The 20,060-nt window shown below is 44.6% G+C and overlaps 1 protein-coding gene across 11 annotated transcripts in view; it reads left to right on the top strand.

Annotated features, from left to right (window-relative positions):
- Positions 1 to 20,060, top strand: part of ABLIM1 (actin binding LIM protein 1) — a 324,103-nt gene that overhangs the window by 94,613 nt on the left and 209,430 nt on the right. Inside the window, exon 1 of one of the 11 annotated variants that reach the window (XR_012905699.2) lies at positions 8,410 to 8,612. The exons of 9 other annotated variants lie outside the window; for them this stretch is intronic. The gene's annotated coding sequence lies outside the window, so the exon portion shown is untranslated. Of the gene's footprint in view, positions 1 to 8,409; positions 8,613 to 8,634; positions 8,748 to 20,060 lie in introns of those variants that run through there. One more of the 11 variants, XR_012905700.2, reaches the window with a different exon arrangement.

Consider the following 20,060-nt stretch of genomic DNA (forward strand, 5'->3'; position numbering starts at 1 on the left):
GAAGCAACAGAGGTATCACTCCTAGTGCAAGGCAGCATTATAGAGATAGAAGGCCAAGTTAATCTCTGGTGTAACTCCACTGAGTTCAGTGGAGTTACCACTGCAGTGACCTTACCCCTGATCTAAGGGCTGTTTTGTTGTTCCATGAATATATTGTTTCACTATAGAACTTTTTTTTTGGTGCAGTCAAGTTTGTTGTTATTTATGTTCTTAGCAGCATTAGTGCAGAAATAATATCTATTTTAGGTTTCAATTGAAATGTATATGTAAAGAAAATATGTATTTCCTTAGCATTCTTTTATTTTTGTAACTATTACAGCTTCAGTTAGTTAATTTGCTTCATTATGGTCACTTAGGGGCCATACCAAACCCCAGATCTTGAATGCATTATTTATCAAAATCCAAATCCAAATCCAAATCTGGCTACAAGGCCCCTATATTTTGTAAACACTAGACTCATGGCACCAGTCTGGAAATTGATCTGAACTTCGTGGTTTCTACCCATACTTTGTTGCCTGGTTAATACTGAGACTGCTGCTTTCACGCTATTTTTGGGCTAAGGTGACTGGATTCCTTAGGGTGTGCTACAGGATATTTTTCAGGGATTGCTCATCTGTAAATTACAGATAATTAAGACTACTTTTAAGTTTGTGTTTGCTGCCCCTTTCATCCCTGTTGTATTTCTGTGTTGGGAGTTGATCCTTTTTACCCAGTGGGGTACTTTTCTTGAGGATTTGATGTCTGGCTTTGTCCTTTGGGTTCTGGTTGGCTGGATGTTAGAGCTGGATACCGATATGTGGCACACTCCAGATGCCTACTGACTAGTTGCCTTGTAAATCGACATGCACTAAACCAAGACTCCATAAACTGGCTGTTAAATGGATTTAGAAAAGGTGTCCTTCCACAGAAGAGTTGAGGCACAGGGATGTTGCATTGTAGAGGAGCTTGCGCTGCTGTTTGTCTATGTGGGATATCTGAGCTGTAAGTCAGGGGGCTGTAATTATAGTGCTTTGTCAGGCTGGGACTCATTCATCAGCACTGCATGCACTGCAGAAGAAAAAAATCTAACTCTAGGCTGTGTGTGGTTCAAGCCGTCACTCGCCTTTTCCATCCATTTCTGAGATTCATCCCATATCCCTCTAAGACTCGTCCATATCTGCTACCTCAGGCTTTAGAGCCAACCGTTGCAGACTCAGTCTGGCTCAGGGAGCCCTTCTGGTTAGCCCAGGTTCCTTAGTCTTGTTTTGCTCTCTTGTCCTCTTGGATCATATAGGCAAGATGCAGACTCTTAAAAACATACTTCCAGTTAAAAACAGTAATGCAAAATCCCACTTGATGGACACAGACTTAATCTTGTCTATATGAACACAGGCTCTCCACCCTTGCTGTATCTCTATCACTGGATTACTAGTCAAGTGCAACACAAAATGGCTGAAGTAACAATGACTTTATTAACACAACACTGAACTTAAAGAACAAACACAAAATCCGGGTGTCATAACAAAACAATGGTGTGAAGCCAGAACCCAAAATGTGAGTAACTAAAACTGGGGCATGCAAATAATAGGGGGTCATACCACCATCTCGGTGTTTGGAGACCAAGGTAAGTGGATGTCTCCAAATGGAGAAAAGGATGCAAAAGATCAGGCAGGTGGAGGATCTTTTCTCTTCTGTCTTCTTTTTTTTCTTTTCTTGATTTATCTTCCTGCATGTGGTATGCATACAGGAAGGCAAAAGGTGGAAGAGTGTGTGTGAGAGAGATCCGGCTGCCTGGTCTCACTGCAGTCACTTTAACCTAAAATGAATATGCTCTGCCCAGCAACAGAAGACTGTCCCAGACACACACACTCTGGTGGGAGATTTCTAGACTACATAGTGAGAGCAACCAGGCTCCTTCCTCAGAGAATCTATCAAGCCAAACAGCCTGCCCAAGCTGCCTGAGAAGTAAGGTTGCCAGGTATCTGGTTTTGAACTGGACGAGTCCAGTATTTGAGCTTTCTGTTTGGGAAACAAATTGAGAAAATATAAATGTCCGGTATTTTCTAAATAAGATGTAATGTAGATTGTGATGTAATGTCAAGTGTGTCCGGTATTTTTGTTGAAACCATCTGACAACCCTACTGAGGGGGCGTACAGATAGCTGTCCCTCCGGCACCACCAAGTTGCACAGAGAGTGAGCACATGCTGAGAGCCCTGAGGGGCAAGTGAATACCTCTTAAAAGCCCTCTTGTTGTCAGGCAGATTAGGATCAGCTGACCTCACTTTTCCTGCCTTTTTAGGCTGGGGATTGTGACAGAGAGGTTGACTACCATCTTTTAACAGGAAAAATCAAAATGATGGACATTAAAAACTGGCGCCCCTCCCCCACCACATTGCTTTGTAACAGTATTGGCAGTACAAATAATTACAGTACCAAGTCCAGGTAGTATATGCTGGATAGTGATGGAAAGGGACATCATTGCAGCAGTAAATACAAATGCAAGATATTTCTACAGAACACATGTTTAATGTCCTGAGTTGGTCATGCAGTAGCCAAAAGTGTCTTTTAAAATATGTGTCACTAAGGGCTACTTCTGAGTCATCTGCAACACTCTGATAATTCTTAGAGTGGTGGGGTTTTTTTAGTTTGTTACAAAACACTGAACAAGTAGCATGAACATTCATTCTGTACAAAAGAGTCATTTTGATAGCCTCGGTATTTGTTCAACATTTCTCCTCACTCCAGCTACCATTCAACACACTGAATGCTTGTTCCACGGAACGGTCTTTGCTTGGTGAAGCCAGAGCAAATTTGTACTTCCCAAATGAGGATGACCAAATTCTTTTGTAGTTTTTTAAAAAAGAAACCCTTTATGTGTTCATTGAAATGAAAAGTCAAGACATTCTGGGTGCTTTGAAAGGAGTTCCTTGGAGACAGGGAAGTGACATGAAAGAAGCTACCTATGTAAAACCAGAATGTTTGATTGCTGTATCCCAGAGTCTTTGTGCCAATTAGGTACAATTCCTCATTGAATGGGGAGAGAGTGGCCTAGGTGTCTTTTGAAATGGTGCTGCTTTTGTGGTTCTCTCCTCCAGAACCCTGATGCCAGCTCTGGTTTGGAGGTCATGGTGGAGGGATAGTGAGGAAGATGGTTTTGAGCTCAATTATTTCTGCTCCCCTTGAAGAAGCTAGTGCCACTGGCTCCCTGTTCTGGAGTAGTTGTGTAGTGACTGCAGTTCTGAGTAGATGAGTACAAGGGATGCAGATTTTTGTGCCTTTCCTTGCCTCCCCCTTGTGCATCCTCATTGAAAGTCCTATAACATTATTAAGAGCAATGAGTTATCAGCAATTAATTCACACTGCGTTTATAACCATGATGCCAGGGAAAGCCTGTGGCTTCTTCTGCCTCTGATCACTGTGACACAAGAGATCATAATGGCCTAATTCTCTTCAAGTTCTGTATTGCCCAATGTAGCTGCCCAACAGGTCAACCTCTCTGGAAGATGCAATGAGTGCAGTCAGTGCCTAGGGCAGGGCACTAGGCATCACCCTCCTAAGACCTATTTCAGCTCTTCTCCTGATGAAAGGAGTATAGCAGTGAATGGGTATAATATGACTATTCTGAGCTGGATGGTGTGTGTGAACGTGGGCAGCTCTTTCAGCATGTCATTGACCCTAGACTTCAAACACAGATTGGAAAGCTGCCTTTAACGCAGCAGGGAGAAGCTTTTGCCTTTTGGAAGAGGAAGATCTTTGCTCTACATCACCCCTGTCAAATTTCAAATGGCCCTGGAGTGCTACAGAGTGACTCTTGGGAAGTCTTAAGGTGGCTGATGCTTCCCTATCTTCCGTGGAAGGCTGTGAGGGTTAATTCACAAAAGTTTGCAGAGAGCTCTGTGTGATTCTGATGGAGGATGCCTCTGATTTTTACTGTTATGTTTATTGAGCAATATTCTTAGTGGGTGTAAATTGGTGTAATTTCACTGATATCAAGGAAGCTACACAGATTATAATAGGTCAGGATGTGGCCCATTGCTAATGGCAGTTACAAAATCATGGGAGCAGAGTGGTTTAATGGAAATCTTGACTCAGGCTTAACTTGAGTGACACAAATAGTACCCAGCGATGCTGTTTAAAATAAATAACACTTCACATTTTTTTTTAAAGGCCTAGACAATAGACAATAAAAACCTAGATTGGTGAGTTAAGATATTTTTTTATTTACAATTTTTAAAACAATCTCCTCTTTTAAGCCTGCCCCCTCAACCGATAGTGCGTATTTGAACTCTGTGCGTGGGTGACAGTGGGTTTCTTTAGCAGTTTGTCATTGTGTTTCACAAGCTGATTATTTTGGTGTCTTAGTACCTCTTGATTTGGTGGAAACCTCCCCCGGGTGCAAAAACAGTTACGTGCACAGTCACTGTGCCGCTTGGTGTGAGCGTGAGACTTCCACAGGCACAAAAGGGGGAGTTTCTGTGGGAGGTGGGCACCTAACTGTCCTTTTCTGTCTGTGAACATCTCCCCCTTAGGTGCTATATCAGTGGGGAAATTTTGAAATCTTACCAAAAGATTATTCTGGAGCGAAATGCTGAGCATCTTCCTGTCTTTTTCTTTGTGGGCTTTGGCTCAATGAGGATTTAAGATCTGTCCCTGCTCCCCTCCCCAGAAAAATCAAAGGGTATGCTTGTAATACTATCTATACTTCTTCCATGGAGACAAATTTAATATTGTTCCTTTTTATCTCTTGCATTGGACTCTTCCATGGCTTTTGAACGCCGGGTTTGTGATTAAGATCCTCTCCTCAAGACAAAAACCCATGAGATCATTAGATTAGCAAGTCTGGGTTTAATGTACATTCTTGTTATAAATTAGACAGAGAGAGCCAGCCCTAGAATCTCCATGAAACACCTCCAGTTAGTGATACTAAAAGGGGGAGAGGAAGGAGACAGCAGGACTGCGGGAATGAATGATCCTGGCAGGGGGATACTTAGGCTTGGTTATTGATAAAATGGTGTCTGCTGTAAGAAGGATTTCTCCCAAGGATGTCAATTTATGGAGAAGAGTCTGCCTGACTTGTAGGCTGCGTCTAGACTGGCAAGTTTTTCCGCAAAAGCAGCTGCGGGAATGAATGGCAAGTTTTTCCGCAAAAGCAGCTGCGGGAATGAATGGCAAGTTTTTCCGCAAAAGCAGCTGCTTTTGCGGAAAAACTTGCCAGCTGTCTACACTGGCCGCTTGAATTTGTGCAAGAACACTGATGATCTAATGTAAGATTGTCAGTGTTCTTGCACAAATACTATGCTGCTCCTGTTCGGGAAAAAGCCCTCTTGCGCAATGTATTTGTGCAAGAGGGCCAGTATAGACAGCTAAAAAGTGTTTTGCGCAAAAAAGCCCTGATGGCAAAAATGGCGATCGGGGCTTTCTTGCGCAAAACTGCATCTAGATTGGCACGGACGCTTTTTCGCAAAAAGTGCTTTTGCGCAAAAGCATCCGTGCCAATCTAGACGCTTTTTTCCGCAAATGCTTTTAACGGAAAAACTTTTCCGTTCAAAGCATTTGCGGAAAATCATGCCAGTCTAGACGTAACCGTAAAGTCTACAACAAATAGGACAGGCTGGCCCTACCTTTGCTGTAACACATATGGAGCTCTGCTTAGCAAAGGAGCTTGGCAGATTAATATGCACAGATGTATGTGTGGGGTTTATGATGGTTCTCCCATTATAAGATTTTAAACACGCTAAGATGTTTTTTGCAAACTAATCCTCTTATGCACCTCAGATACATTCCTTCTCTTGCCCTGGATATTAATCCGACTCTCAAATACTCTATAGGCTTTTGCTTCAAGTTTAACTCGTACCCCAGCGATGAGTTGCTGATTGCAACAGTTTTAGATGGCAGTCACCTGACCAAGTGTACTGTCATAATCTCTTGAAGATAATCACTAAAAATACATCTTCCCTAATCTCCTTTGGCGAGCAAGGAAAAAAGACAAGGATCTGCGAGGCAGTACACCAGGGAGTACAGAACTGACCATATACTCTCTTGGTTTTCACCTCCTGAGCTGTTTGCTGTGTGGACATGCCATCTTTCCCCCTCTTAAACAGCTTTGGGAAACTCTGTGGCTCACGTAAAAGTGAAGAATTGGTATCGGAGCGAGTGAAGTTCAGGACCTCAGTCAGGAGGATGTCAGTTATTGAGGATGGGGACATCACGGAGGTTCTGTATCTTGTTCCTAAGCAGTCTCTTCTGAAGCAGCTGCCCTATTTGAATCCGGATGATTATTATTTGTGTGAACAATTATTTGACAGTCCCGAGGAATTTGGTAAGTGAGAGAACCGTGATCGGACCTTGGATTGCACTTAGCCTGTGGGTTGAAGGGTCTCATCACAGCACAATGAAACTTAGCTCATAGCAGCTAAGCAGACAGGCACTTTCTGAAAACAGAATGTGGTGCAGTATCGGGGCAATCTTGCATGGCCTTGTCAAGAGGCTAGAAAAGGAATTGGTAAATCAATAGTGTTCAAATGGTTAAAATGAGCTACTGGATGTGGGTTCTTCCGTCTATGGGTGGCCATGGTGATACACATTGGGGCTGATTTTTCAGAAGAGTGGAGCACCTAAAACTCCAGCTCAAGTCAATGAGGGGTTCTCAGGTATCTCAAGACACGGACTCAAAACCAGTGGCAGTGTGTGGGAATTGTTGGTGCTCTGAAATTCTCCTCTGTTCCTGACTCTAACAACCATGATAGTATCCCTGGTATGTTTTTAGAAAGAATAATGATCAAACAATTTAGATCTTGCAGTTTTTCAGATGCGGATAAAAGAGGCAATACCCCCTGTCTGTGTAGTAGGAGCTGCATAGCGGGAGCTCTGAGGTAGGAAAGTAGGATAAAAGTTCCAGATTGGTTTGGTCTGTTGCAATGTGCAGATTGCAATTCCCACACCTCCTGTTTAGAGGGAGTTTGTTCCAACTTGTTCACTGAAGGAATACACCACTGCACGGCGTGTGGTTTTTATGACCCCATGTCAGTAGTGGTGCTGTTGTGATGCCTCTCTTGGGTAGGTCTACCCTGCAGCTGGAGCAAGCCCCGCCCCCCAGCCTAGGTAGATGGAAGAATGCTAGTAGGGATAGTGTTAGTATGCTAGAATTAGCAGTGTGATCACTGAGCCAGCTGAGGCCTGAGACACAGTGTGCATGCTGCTATTTTTAGCATGCTAGTTTGAGCCTCATACGCATGAGTTTGTGTGTCCGGGCTGGAAGGCTTGCACCTAGCTGCAGTGTAGATATTACCAGCTGTGATCAGAAGGCTGGGATTCCGGAGAACCAGGCTCAGTTCCTGCTCTGTCACTGGCTACCTGTGTGACCGTAAGCAAGTTGTTTGTTCTGTTTTAGTTGCCCATCTGTAAAATGGGGCTATGCGCACTTTCCCTACCTCACAGCCGTGATGTTTAGATAAACCCATTAATAGAGTCCTGCATATCCGCATTAATAGAGTACTGACCTGTGGAGTCCCGGCCCCAGGTCCCTGCTGCTCCGTACCCTAGTCCCTGTTGCTCTTTACCCCAATTCCCTACTTTTGTGCTGTCTGCCTCTTCCCTGCATGACCCTGCTCCCTCCTTGCTCATCTGTGTCCCCTCCCTGCTCTCCTTCAGATGGTTTGTTATACGGATGCAAGTAATATCTGGATTGCAAATTGCGGTTGGATGAGTTGAGTCGGAGTTCAGCCTGGCGGATGTGGATCCGCATTTTTGTATCCGTGCAGGGCTCTCCCCATTAAAAATGTGTGCAGTGGCCAGATTCTCCATTGATGAGGGTACCTAGATCAGCATAAATGTCAAGATAATAAATAATCCAACTTTCTAGTGAGATCTTCCAGCTGAGGACATTTTTCAAAGCATGCTTGCTATCCTGACCCCCATTTTACAGATAGCAAAATTGAGCCACGGAGTAAATGACTGGCCTGAGGCCACACAGTAAGTTTGTGGCAAATGTAACTCCGCCCTCCCTGCTTCAATGTCTGGACACCAATGCCTCCCTGAAAACTCACCTGCTATTGGGTAGAGTAACTAGAAGGGCATGAAATGGCTGCAGTATTGCTAGTGGTGGGCAGAACAAGTGAAAAAGACATACACAGATCTGCCTGTTGATGTATCTTTGGATGTTAGGGTGGAAGAGAACTTGCAAATTCTGTTTCATGCATCTAGACCAGATCAAGATTTGCCCTGTTCCCCTGCTCTGAGAATTACAACAACAGCTACATATGTCCCATTCTGTGTTCAGGATGATAATAATTCTATTCCCACGCGAGAAAAAAAATCTGTATGTGAATTTTTATTATCAGTTGACTTTCAAATTAATAAATATTTCCTCAGTAATAATCATTCTGGCTTTTACTAGCACTAGCAAGATGCTCAGCTAATTTGTTACCATCTTTCACAGGGTAGCTGGTCCCTGTGGGTATAATAAGGCTCAGTGCCCCGCACCTGAGCAGATGAGTCCAGTTCACCTAATTAACAAGGGCTGGGTTACACCTGGATCTGTAAAGGGTTGCTAGTAGGCAGCTGGGGGAGGAAGGAGTGAGACAGGCTGATTCTGAAGGAGGGAAAGCTATGCAGGAGTGGAGCAAGCTCTGTGGTAGGTCCCTGGAGGCAAGGAATGCAGGGAAGCTGTCCTGTGGTCACTGCTTCAGGAAGGGAGCAGAGCTGAGTGGGGCTGGGAAGCTGCCAGGTGCTGGTGTACTAGAAATGCCTGGGAGGGATGTCCCTGAAGGTGAGGCTAAAGCAATGGTCTTTTCCTCATGTGCCCCTCCTCCCATGACCCATACTAGAATGTGTCCATGCCCTCCTAGGCTGGGAGCAGAGCTGTGGCCCAGAGTGGGACCAGAAGCTGCAGCTGGGGGAATGGGCTGTGGTATTGCTCCCTTCTCATCCTGCTTCCTTCCCTTCCCTGATTGTTCCTCTGTACCCTCCTAGGGAGTGTGGTGCACAGTTTGGGGACCACTGGGCTAAGGACTGAGTTAAAATTCTTTGTTTAATAGCCTCTGTTAAAGAAATACATTTCTATGCAAAAAACTAGGTGTGTTTGGAGTTGGGGAAGAGTTTGGCCTTGATGACACCACCAACCATGACACTTCAGAAAAGGAGTTTGGTAGGAATCCCAAGCCTGTTGAATTCTCTAACCTTCACCTGTAAAATGCTAAGAAACGTTGGGCAAAACTCCATCTCTGTGATTTGCTGGGAGGATATTGTGCCTGCTATTCTGTTTCCCAACATGCATATGGATTAGAGGGGAGATTTGTGCCCCTCTTTAGGGGGTCAGGAAATATGTTGCAGGCTGGTCATTCTCTTCTGATGTTGGGAAAAGTCTATGCTAAGTGGCTGTTTATGGTGGCAAGGTGTTTAGGTTTGCAAGGCAGGGAAAGAGTGAACCTTAACATGTATTATGGGTTATCTGTGCTAGGAAATACTGTTTTGCACAGGTGCATTGTTTTGTGCCATTTAACTATGCCCTTAATTTTTCCTTCTGGTGGAAAAGTAAGGCTGGCAGAAGCCTGTGTGTCATTCTGGATAGTCATTGCATTCTGGATAACTGCTGTGAAGGTGTGTGCCTAAGCTAAAGAAAGAAGCAAAATGTGTGAGCTGGGTAAGAGCTGTAAAGAGCAATTAACCATGTCTTGCCAATAGTGCCTGGTGGCTATTTCTGGAAGCAGCTTTTTGAAACAAGTTCCTTTTTAAGTCAGAATTTATTAGAGGAAATTAATTTTTAAAAAATGTAATGGACTACATGATGGATCTCTGCAGAAAGTGAACAGTGCTTTGCCAAATCACTCCATTGTCTGGGAAAGTGCAGACAAGCAACTAAGCATGTATAGGTAATCAGACAGGCCCTGTCTTACTGGGGATTTGCATAGTTTCTGCCACTAGTGTCCAGCAACAGAGTAGCTAGACCCAAGTGAACCTCTTCCCTAGACATGAAAAGCATCAGTAAGTCACCATTTGCACCAGTGCAGTTTATTTCGGATTCATTTGTGACTTGTAGCATTATACGAGGAGTTAGAACTTGTGCAGCTATGCCTGTGGACCAGCCACTGATGGATGAAATCCCCAGTGTTGGGAAGGTCAAAAAAAATGGAGGGTTGGGGGCGATGCTGAGATCCATTATGCAATGTAGCTCCTGCGTGAATCCAGTGGGTCTGATTCTCTGCTGTTTTATACCTTGAACAGTCATTGATACCATTGCAAAGTGCCCCATTTTGCTATGGTGCCATTTCACATCCACTTTGCACTAATGTAAGTGATGACCATGTGAGGTGTAGTAAAATGTCAGGTTCCTTGAGATTAGCCAAGTTACAGCAACTCGGCCACTTAGAACAGAGAGGGTGAAATGGATATGAGAAATCAAAGCTGTCCAATACTTGCTGTCATTACTCTTAAAACTGCAAGTGACTTTACAGGCAGAAAGGGCATGAGGCCTGTTCTTACCACACCTGCCTACTTTGGGATTATAATGCCTCAAGTTCGGTACTATAAAATGTAACCGTTTAACTGCTCAGCTGGGAGGCCCATTGTGTCTATGCTACTGTTTGTCCTCACAACTTGGATGAGAAATTGCCCGGCCCATATTTGGATTTTATGCTAAATATTTTACAGGCCATTCACACTAGTGGAGTGAAATTCATGAGGAAAGGGTCTGTGTTCAGACCTTTAGAGGGTCATGAACTTCTTGGATAATATAGGATAGAAGTGTTTTTTTTCAGGAAACAAATGTTCAGGACTTATAGGTAATTTAACTCTTGACATGCTTTCACTCTATGCAAGATGCAGTCTTGAGTTCCCTAGCGCAGTGTTTCTCAAAGTGAGCCCAGCTTTGAGAGCTGCTAAAGAGCTGCTCCAGTTTATCTAACGGCTCCGTAGTCATAGAGCCTCGTGGCTCCCATTGGCTCTGGTTCACCATTTATAACCAAGGGAAGCTGCGGGAAACGGTATGGCCCAAGCCATCACTTCCCGTGGCTCCCTTTGGCTAGAAGCAGTGAGCTGGAGCCAATGGGAACCACAAGTCTCCATGGCTATAGACCGTTTAGGTACACAAAGTGGTTCAGGCCTGCTAGCAGCTTTCCCAAAGCAGGTCCACGGCCCCCTTTGATGAATGCTGGTTTAGAGGCAATCAGCCAAACCAGATATTCTCATTGGCATTTGTAGGTTTTGAATTATTTTGCCCCCCTCTCCTCTCCTGAAAGGATTTAGGAAATCTGAGTGGGGCAATATGGAATAACTTATTCTTGTTCTCTAATTATATTGTTTCAGGACATGCCGGGAGACTTCAGCCCTCTGCCAATCAGCTAGTGCTTTTCATTTTGTTTTATAAAATCAGCAAATATGGACTGAATGTTCCCATAGAATGTGTGTGTTTAGTCTGGGACAGAGTGCAAGCACTGCACCCTTCCTAGTACCACATGTAGTCAGGCATTGTACAGTCTTCTAGGTTTCACAGTCTCTTGTCACCTCAGGAGTTGATTAAAGAATGTTGCAAAAGCCTACTTTGGGGTCACTTTCGTAGCACTGTTCCTCTCTGTTGTTAGGCTAAAGGCACCTTGGCTCATAGCTTGTTCACTCCCACCATCATTTCCTTGTTGCAACTCCTCCTCCTGTAACACAGTCTGCGTGCCTGTCTTCCCAAGAGCGATGCTGTTGTAGAGGCTGAGCCTTCACTGAAAAGCAGTTTATTTTCCTGCTGACCTCACCAGTTAAAGCTCAATTGGCTTTTCAAGGCTTTGCTCAGGTATCAGTTGCAACGGGTCGAAATGAAACATACAGCGTTATGGCTGGGAGAGGGGAGGTGGAGATGAACGTATAGCAAGCATGAGAAAACCAGTGGCAAATTTGGGGGCAGGGCTGGCCTTACCATGAGGCAAACTGAGGCAGCTGGCTCAGGTGCCAGACTGTGGGGAGGGGGAGGTGCCACTAGGACCCAGAGTGTAGAAAATTGTCTGCTGCTGGTGCATATGTATGGTCTCTGCTCTAGATACACAGAGATGGTGGAGTGCTGTGCTGGAGGAAGGAGGGCACGAGAGATATAACTGGCAGGCAGGAGAAAAGGTGGCATGGGGGCGTCATTTGAGCTCCCCGCTTCAGGTGCCAAAATATCATGGGCCGGCTCTGCTTGGGGAATCTAAAGAGAGAGGAGAGAATGAGGATCCTGGAAAGCCAGTGGCTAACTGGTATGATCTTGGGGAGCATGTGGAATAAAGTCAAGACGTTAAACAGTGTGCGAAAGGAGTTAGTGCGGGTTCAGGGTCAGAGAGGGTGTCAATGGGTCAGCGGAAATCCCAAGGGTTCTGGACCTGTTGTGGGACTCCATCAAATCATGAGACTGAACCACTCAGTCACTTGTATTTGCACTACTGTGCTCACTGTCCTCTGTGCACATCTGTGATGGCACTTTCATGCTCAAGCCTCTTTTGTGCATGCGGACTGACAGCAGCTCGGATGCAAAAGGGTCCTGCCCAGGCAGATTCGATCCTCACACAAGTGACTATGAAACTGGAAGTGTGTTGACGCTGCCTGGGCAGTTTAAGCCCGACAGTCTTTGGGACTTGCTATCGCGATGCAGAATCGCTTTAGTTTGAGAATGTGCATGCTGTTACTAGTGCCTGCTTTGAATGAGATGGACAAGCAAAGAGACAGACAGAAACTGTAAGGGGATCAGAAGGGAGGAATCCCAAAAGGCTGAAAAGAGCACACTAGGGAGCTGGGGAGAGGATTGATGTGGTGCCAGGAAGCTTACAAAGAGGAGGAACGGGAAGTGGGGCAATGAGGCAAATGACAGTTGGGATGGAGGCAGCAGTGGGTAGGGACTGTAGGGATCCAAGGAAGGATTATAGTAAAATGAAGGCATCAGAGAGGATCTGTTCGGAGTAGGGAGGGGGGGGGAGATCTGAACAAATAATCATGGTTTAGGGTTGGAGTGGAATTTCAGCGTCCATCCTCGAGAGGAACTGGTTTCCCGTAGTCAGAACAGAAAATCTAGTTTTAGTTCACTAGCTGACTTGAATCTGTGCCTACTTTTGCCAGCTTGCTTTCCCCTCTAATGGATTTTCTGGCTGTGCCATGACAAGCAAACTGAAGGGTGTGATCTCCTTGTGATTAGTCTCAGGCAATGAGTTGGTAGCTAGATGATGGCATCATTCTTGTGTCCTGTACACACCCTTGGACTCCCAGGCTTATGTCTACACTGCATTCCTCTTTGGAAAAAAAAATGCTGTCTAGACATGGTTATTTTCAAAGAAAACCCTTCTTTCAAAATTTTATGAGGAAGGGTAATTTCGAAAGCAGGGTTTTCTTTCGAAATAATCGCGTCTAGATATTTCGAAAAAACAAACTAGCGCCCAGGTGCAATTATGCAAATGAAGCACAGGAAATTCAAATCTGCCCTTCATTTGCAATTTCGCTCAGCTGCATTTGCATCCCTCTCTCAAAAGACGGTGCAAGTGTAGACCTACCCCAAGAGAAGCTCAAAAATCTCTTGGAAGACCATCGCCTCTGAGAGCAGTAGCTGCAGTTATCAGAAAGGAGGAAGGAAGAATCTTCTGTAGGAATGTTTTGTCCTGGCTGCTCAGCCTTGTTCTAGAGGTGTTCAGACTATTGGCGCTTTTCATTGGAGAGAGGTGCATGTATTTCCCTTGACCTGAAGCCACAGCACGGTAACAGTGACCTGTCATCTTGTCAGGTCTCATAAGGCTAAGTAAGGCTGAGCCTGGTCTGTGTTGGGATAGAAAGGAAGAGCAAAATCTGCTAGTCTTGTTTATCAAGTAGGTGGCACCTTCCTTCTGTGCTGACATTGAGCAAGTGATGCTCGGGGGTGCAGCACTGCGGGGGACTCTCAGATCAGATGTAAAACTTAGGTCCTCCTTGCTTGAATTTCAAGTAACTACCCCTGCTTCTTTTCACAAGAGTTGTTGGGGTCTGTCCTTGTGCCTACCCCAATTCCAGTTTAGGGAATTATATTCTGTCATTCTCCAATTCCTCTCTAGTGTTTGAGTGACTACATCATTCTTCCCTATTTGTCCTAGATAATGTGCAGGGTTTTTTTTTTTTTCAAGACTCTTGCACCTTGTTGCCATAAAGGTGTCACTCCCTCCCTGGAAAAAAGATGGACAATACAGCTCTACTTTTCTCTTTCCTTGGTTTTCTCTCCCTACTCCTTCGCATCTCTGGAAACTGCTGATTTCTCGATGTTGCACAGTCAGACTAGACTTTCAGAATGAAGGGCCATGCTTGGTGAAACCTGTATACTAACACATAGCATCCTGCAACTTCTAATAACAACCACACCCAGAATGCCAATGATATTGCCTTCAACATTTAGGTAGCTAAGATGTGCATGTAAGCAATATTTATTGATAGAAGGTACTCTCTTTTTCTAATAAGGAAACTGTTTTGTCTACAAACTGTCCTTTAAAATGATAATAGTTGAAACTTTAACACAGCTGCTATTTAGATTGCAAAGGTACAATGTTTTTGTTCGTTTAATTGTGTGTGTGTGTGTGTGTGTGTGTGTGTGTGTGTGTGTTTAACTGCAGCCCTGGTTTATTTTTATTTTTAAATAATGTTTTTGTTGAGTCCACAGCAGAATTCACAGAGGGTGACTAGAATGAATCAAAGGGCAGAGATCTTTGTTGTAACTCAGTTGACCTCAGCAGTATTACACTGGGGACAAATCTGATCTGGGCCTCGTGAGAACACACCGTCTCAGTTTCAAAACAGGCTTGCATGTTGTCTGACTGCAAAGCGAGAATCGCATAGAATTAAGTGCAATTAAGAGTAGAATCCTGGACCAAAAAACCTCTTCAGTGAGACTTCTTTAAAGGTGCACAAGCAGTGATGCTTTAGTAATATTTTGGTTGGGTAACAAACCTTTAATGCTCCTGAGAGTATTCCCTGGAACCAATTCATCATCTTCTGATAGGTGCAGTATATTTTGATGCAGTTTGATCATTGGTGACACTACATTTTCTACCCAAACCTTTCCACCTGGCTTTAACCCTTGTCTTCCTGAACTTCCATGGATTGTCACCTACATAAGGGTTTGATTCAGTCTAACTTGTTTAGTACCATTCAGTGATTTAATTTTAATCCACATTAGCACTGCATGGTTTTCAGCCACTGGTGTCACTGCTACAGAGTTCTGCCCCCTGTCTCTGCCTAAATTCTTGGACTGTTTTATCCAATAATCGAGAGCGCCAGTATGGCTTTTCCTTCTGCAGCTTGATCCTGATGAGAAAGATTAGCCAAATCGGCTTTGAGTAGAGAGAAATAATTCAAGTTGTATTTTTACCTCCTTTGCAGCTATAAATACATGAATGGCATGTGTATTATTGTGGGGGGGATGTTGCTTATGTTTTAACTCCAGGATGTGGATGAGTGCAGGCAGTGCTGGACAGAATGTGGAAGGCCAGCCCTGTCTTTACTACCCTTTTCAGGGACTCTTCTTGTGCTTTTGTTTCTTTCTGAACGCAGCTTCCCCTTCCCAGTCCCTCGCTTCCTCGGCATGGGTTAAAATAAGGGGGATCAGATTTAGCTGTCATGTCTCCCTTTTCTGCAAAAAACAGAGGGAGAGCTCTATTCCCCTGGACCTTCCTGGCTGAGATGTGCTCAACCCCCTGTCTCCTCCCCACGCCTCAAGCTTTATCTTCTTGCTGGTGGGGGAAGGAAAGCCCACGAAGTGGGGGAATTTGATGTAGGGAGAAACTTATGCCTGACTGCAGCACCAGGAACTTTTCAGCCTTGCCATCTAGTAGAGGAAGTGTTGACAGTTCTGGATGGGGGAAGGATAAGCAACTCCAATCATATCTGCCGCCTCTTCCCTAAAGATGTCCTCTGGCCAGCTACAATGTGAGGTCATGGGAAGAAGGGACCTGGAGCAAACAGTCCCCTGCTTCCTGTTCGTAGAGAGAAGGGAAGAGAGGACAAAGACCAGCTTCTCCCATACCTGCCTTGCTGCCTCTTGATCCTTGGAAGGAGGGGGGAGCAAGGGCCAGACTCATTCCCACCATTAAGACCTCACCCTACATTGTTCTGCATTCTTGTACTATATTGTACTTTCTCGTGGTTTCAGTCTGTGAGCTTCTGTGAATGGGGTCACTGTTCATCTTATCCTTATTTTGCCTAGGATGTTCTGGTGGTTAGGCCAGAGCAGTGCCATTTCAGATTTTGGGGTGGGAGGGGGGGATCTGTGCATGCCATGATGGAGGGGGGAAGAGAGTGAGAGCATGATGGGGGCGCAGACTGAGGACAGAGGCTTCAGCAGTATTACTGAGCATGCTCAGTAAAAGCCAAGCACCAAATGGGGAGGAGGGAACCAATGCCATCTGCCCCCCCCCCCCACATTATCTCTATTCAGGGGCTACCATTGTACTGGATAACTCTACATTTTAGCAGACAATTTAGCAGTTAGCTGACAGGAGCACTGTATCTAATTCCTATATAAAAGAAGGGAAATTAAATACATATTAGACCCACTTAGCTCTAACACTAACATATTTTGCCATCTTGTGGCAAGTCACGTAACGGACACTGGTTTAGCCTTCAAGTTTTAATGTATATTCTTACTTTGTTACTAACTCTGTGGAGAGAGGCAGACCCCATCAAGACTCCTGGGCACGCTCTCAGCTCTGGAAGGAGAGTGAGGTCTAGTGGGTTATAGCAAGGGGCACATACATTTCAGCTCAATATAAGAACATCAGAATGCTCATACTGGGTCAGACCAAAGGTCCTTCTAGCCCACTATCCTGTCTTCTGACAGTGGTCAATGCCAGGTGCTTCAGAAGGAATAAATAGAACAGGCAATCATCATGATCCATCCCCTATCACCCATTCCCAACTTCTTGCAAATGGAAGTTAGGGACACCATCTCTTGGCAAAGAGTTCCACAAACTAATTGTGAAAAATAAAATTATTTTGATTTACATCTGTTGCCTATAAATTTCAGTGGGTCAGCTTCTTGTGCTATGTTAGTGAAGGAATTGATAACATTTCCTTATTCTATTTTTCTACACCGTTCATGATTTTTCTAGATCCTCTGCACCCTTTAGTCATTTCTTTTCCAAGACAAAGTCCCGGTCTTGTTAATCTCTCCTCATATGGAAGCTGTTCCTTACCCCCAATCATTTCCGCTGCCCTTTTCTGTACCGTTTCCAAATAATATCTTTTTTTTTTTTTTAGATGGGGTGACCAGATCTGCATGCAGTATTCAAGATGTGGGCATACAGTGACTTGTATATAGAGGCAATATAGTATTTTGTGTTTTCTGTTCCTTTCCTAATGATTTCTTATATTCTGTTAGTGTTTTATTTTTTAGGCTGCCACTGCACATTGAACACCCGATTTTGTGAAGTCCCTTTGTAGCTCTTTGCAGTCAGCTTTGGATTAGTCCCTGTTCACCCTTTTTCAAGAATATTTGTAAATGTAACACAGTACTCCAAATGCAAGTCACAGCAGCACAACACTACTACTTTTTCCTCTCCTCACCCCCCCCCCCCCGCCATCTTTTAAGTGGAATACCCGGCAATGTTTTCATGATGATCTAACAATCCTTCAGTTCTCTGGAATGCCCAGCCTTTTGTTCTTCTTAATTAGCTGCCTTCCTCTTTTTATAATAAAACTCCCTGCCCCAAAGATCAGCAGTGTGATGGTGTTGCACAAAAAGCAAACATGATTCTGGGATGCGTTAACAGGTGTGTTGTGAGCAAAACACAATAAGTCATTCTTCTGCTCTGCTCTGGTTAGGCCTCAGTTGGAGTACTGTGTCCAGTTCTGGGCACCGCATTTCAAGAAAGATGTGGAGAAATTGGAGAGGGTCCAGAGAAGAGCAACAAGAATAATTAAAGGTCTAGAGAACATGACTATGAAGGAAGGCTGAAAGAATTGGGTTTGTTTAGTTTGGAAAAGAGAAGATTGAGGGGGGACATGATAGCCGTTTTCAGGTATCTAAAAGGGTGTCATGAGGAGGGAGAAAACTTGTTCATCTTGGCCTCTGAGGATAGAACAAGAAGCAATGGGCTTAAACTGCAGCAAGGGAGGTTTAGGTTGGACATTAGGAAAAAGTTCCTAACTGTCAAGGTGGTCAAACACTGGAATAAATTGCCCAGGGAGGTTGTGGAATTCCCATCTGTGGAGATATTTAAGAGTAGGTTAGATAAATGTCTATCAGGGATGGTCTAGACCCGTGGTCACCAACCAGTAGATCGCGATCTACCGGTAGATCTCAGGGGCTCCAAGAGTAGCTCTTGAGCCCTCTCTGAACTGCGCACCTATGCAGTGCATTTACATTAGATTTCCTCATGTGATGTAGGCGGGGCTTCAAGGAAGGGGCGGGGCAATAGATCTTCGCCTGTTCTGAGACTTAAAAAGTGATCTTGGGTGTAAAAAGGTTGGAGACCACTGGTCTAGACAGTACTGGGTCCTGCCATGAGGGCAGGGGACTGGACTCAATGACCTCTCGAGGTCCCTTCCAGTCCTAGGATTCTATGAAAGGCAAAGCTGCAAGCAGCTAAAACTCTGTTGTATTTAAAGGAACTGCCTCTGGAGTCAGGATATTCAGCTTTAAGCAGACCTCAAGTATGAAATCCAGGGGGCTCAAATTTAGGAGGGAGGGCTACTACTCCCCATAGTCCCTCCATAAATGGTGCTCCTGGATAGGAACTCAGAACTTGAGTTAATTTCCCATTCTCATGGAATTATTCTCTAAGTCACTCAATCCACCCTGTACTTCCATCCCCTTTGTGAAATGGGGATAATACTCCCCAACCTCACTGGGGGGGGGAAGGGCGGGGGTTATAAAAATAAAATCCACAGATTGTCAGGTACCCAGATGCTATGGTGAAGTGAGCTATTTAAGCACCAAGGTAAAAACTGTCCCTGTGTCATCTACACCATTAAAATACACTCTTCCATCCTCCTCTCTTGCCTATGCTTAATTCTGTCACCTGGACTGTTGCATCTTTCATCTTTTAGGTCTCTGCATTTCAAGTTGCTCCATTCAACTCAGTCATATCCAGTGATGTCATTTGGATCCACATCTAGATTTTTTTTTTTTTGACTACCATAGATCTTGGTGTGTGTTTATGGGAGGATGGTTGCAGGCATTGTTTTTTGTGCAAGCCCCCTGTGGGTGTTGATGAAGGGCCAAATTCAGCCTTGTTAATTTGTTGGCACCAGTGAAGTTTCAGTAGGTTTGAATTTCGTCCTTGATGTTTGATCAAACTAGTATACAGTAAAACGCCAATTGTCCGACATCCAGTGGTCCGGCACTCCTGATAGTCCGGCACCAACTGGAACCCGGAAGTGTTCCGGCCAGCCGGACAATTGGAACTGCTCGGGCCCCGGTTTCCCCAAGTCCGCTGCTGCTGAAACTGACCAGCGGTTGACCTGGGGAAGCCGGAGGCAGAGCAGCTGGAGTGCTGCCAGGTTGGTCCTGCAGCGCCACCCTCTCCCATGCCGTGCAGTTCCCCACCGCCCCGCCCCCCCAACCTCTCATAGCCCCCCTTCCGGTACTCTGGCATATCTGATAATCCGGCACCCCCTGGGTCCTAAAGGTGCCGGATTATCGGAAGTTTACTGTACTACATTTTAAGGAGAATTTATTGACAACTTTTACAAAACAGGTACAGAAACAAAACTCGAATTACCATTAAAACTCTCAATTTTTTTGAGACAAATGTAGTTTACTAGGGAAGAACTGGCTGCCTTAGAATTGGCAGTTTTGATTCTCTTCCATGGTTCCTAAACACAAGCTGTAGGAAGTGTCTGGTTAGTTCACCTTCATTTCAGTTCATAACAGGAATTCATTTTATTTTGGATGAGTTAAGTATCCTCTTCCCCACAGCCCAGGAGAGCAGTTTTATTGTAAATGTCCATGGCTGTTACAGCTCATGTTTAAAGATGAAGGTTTGCAGCAATATCTCACATGAATATCTGTGACTAATATAGTTTGTCCGGGCAGGTAGAATTAAGTACATTATTACTAAGTGAAGCATGTTCTTAAATGTGGCAATCTACCTTTCTTTGTTCCTCAGATGTCTCTTTG

Source organism: Pelodiscus sinensis, chromosome 8, assembly GCF_052426305.1.
Source record: "Pelodiscus sinensis isolate ZL-2025 chromosome 8, ASM5242630v1, whole genome shotgun sequence".
NCBI lineage: Eukaryota > Metazoa > Chordata > Testudines > Trionychidae > Pelodiscus > Pelodiscus sinensis.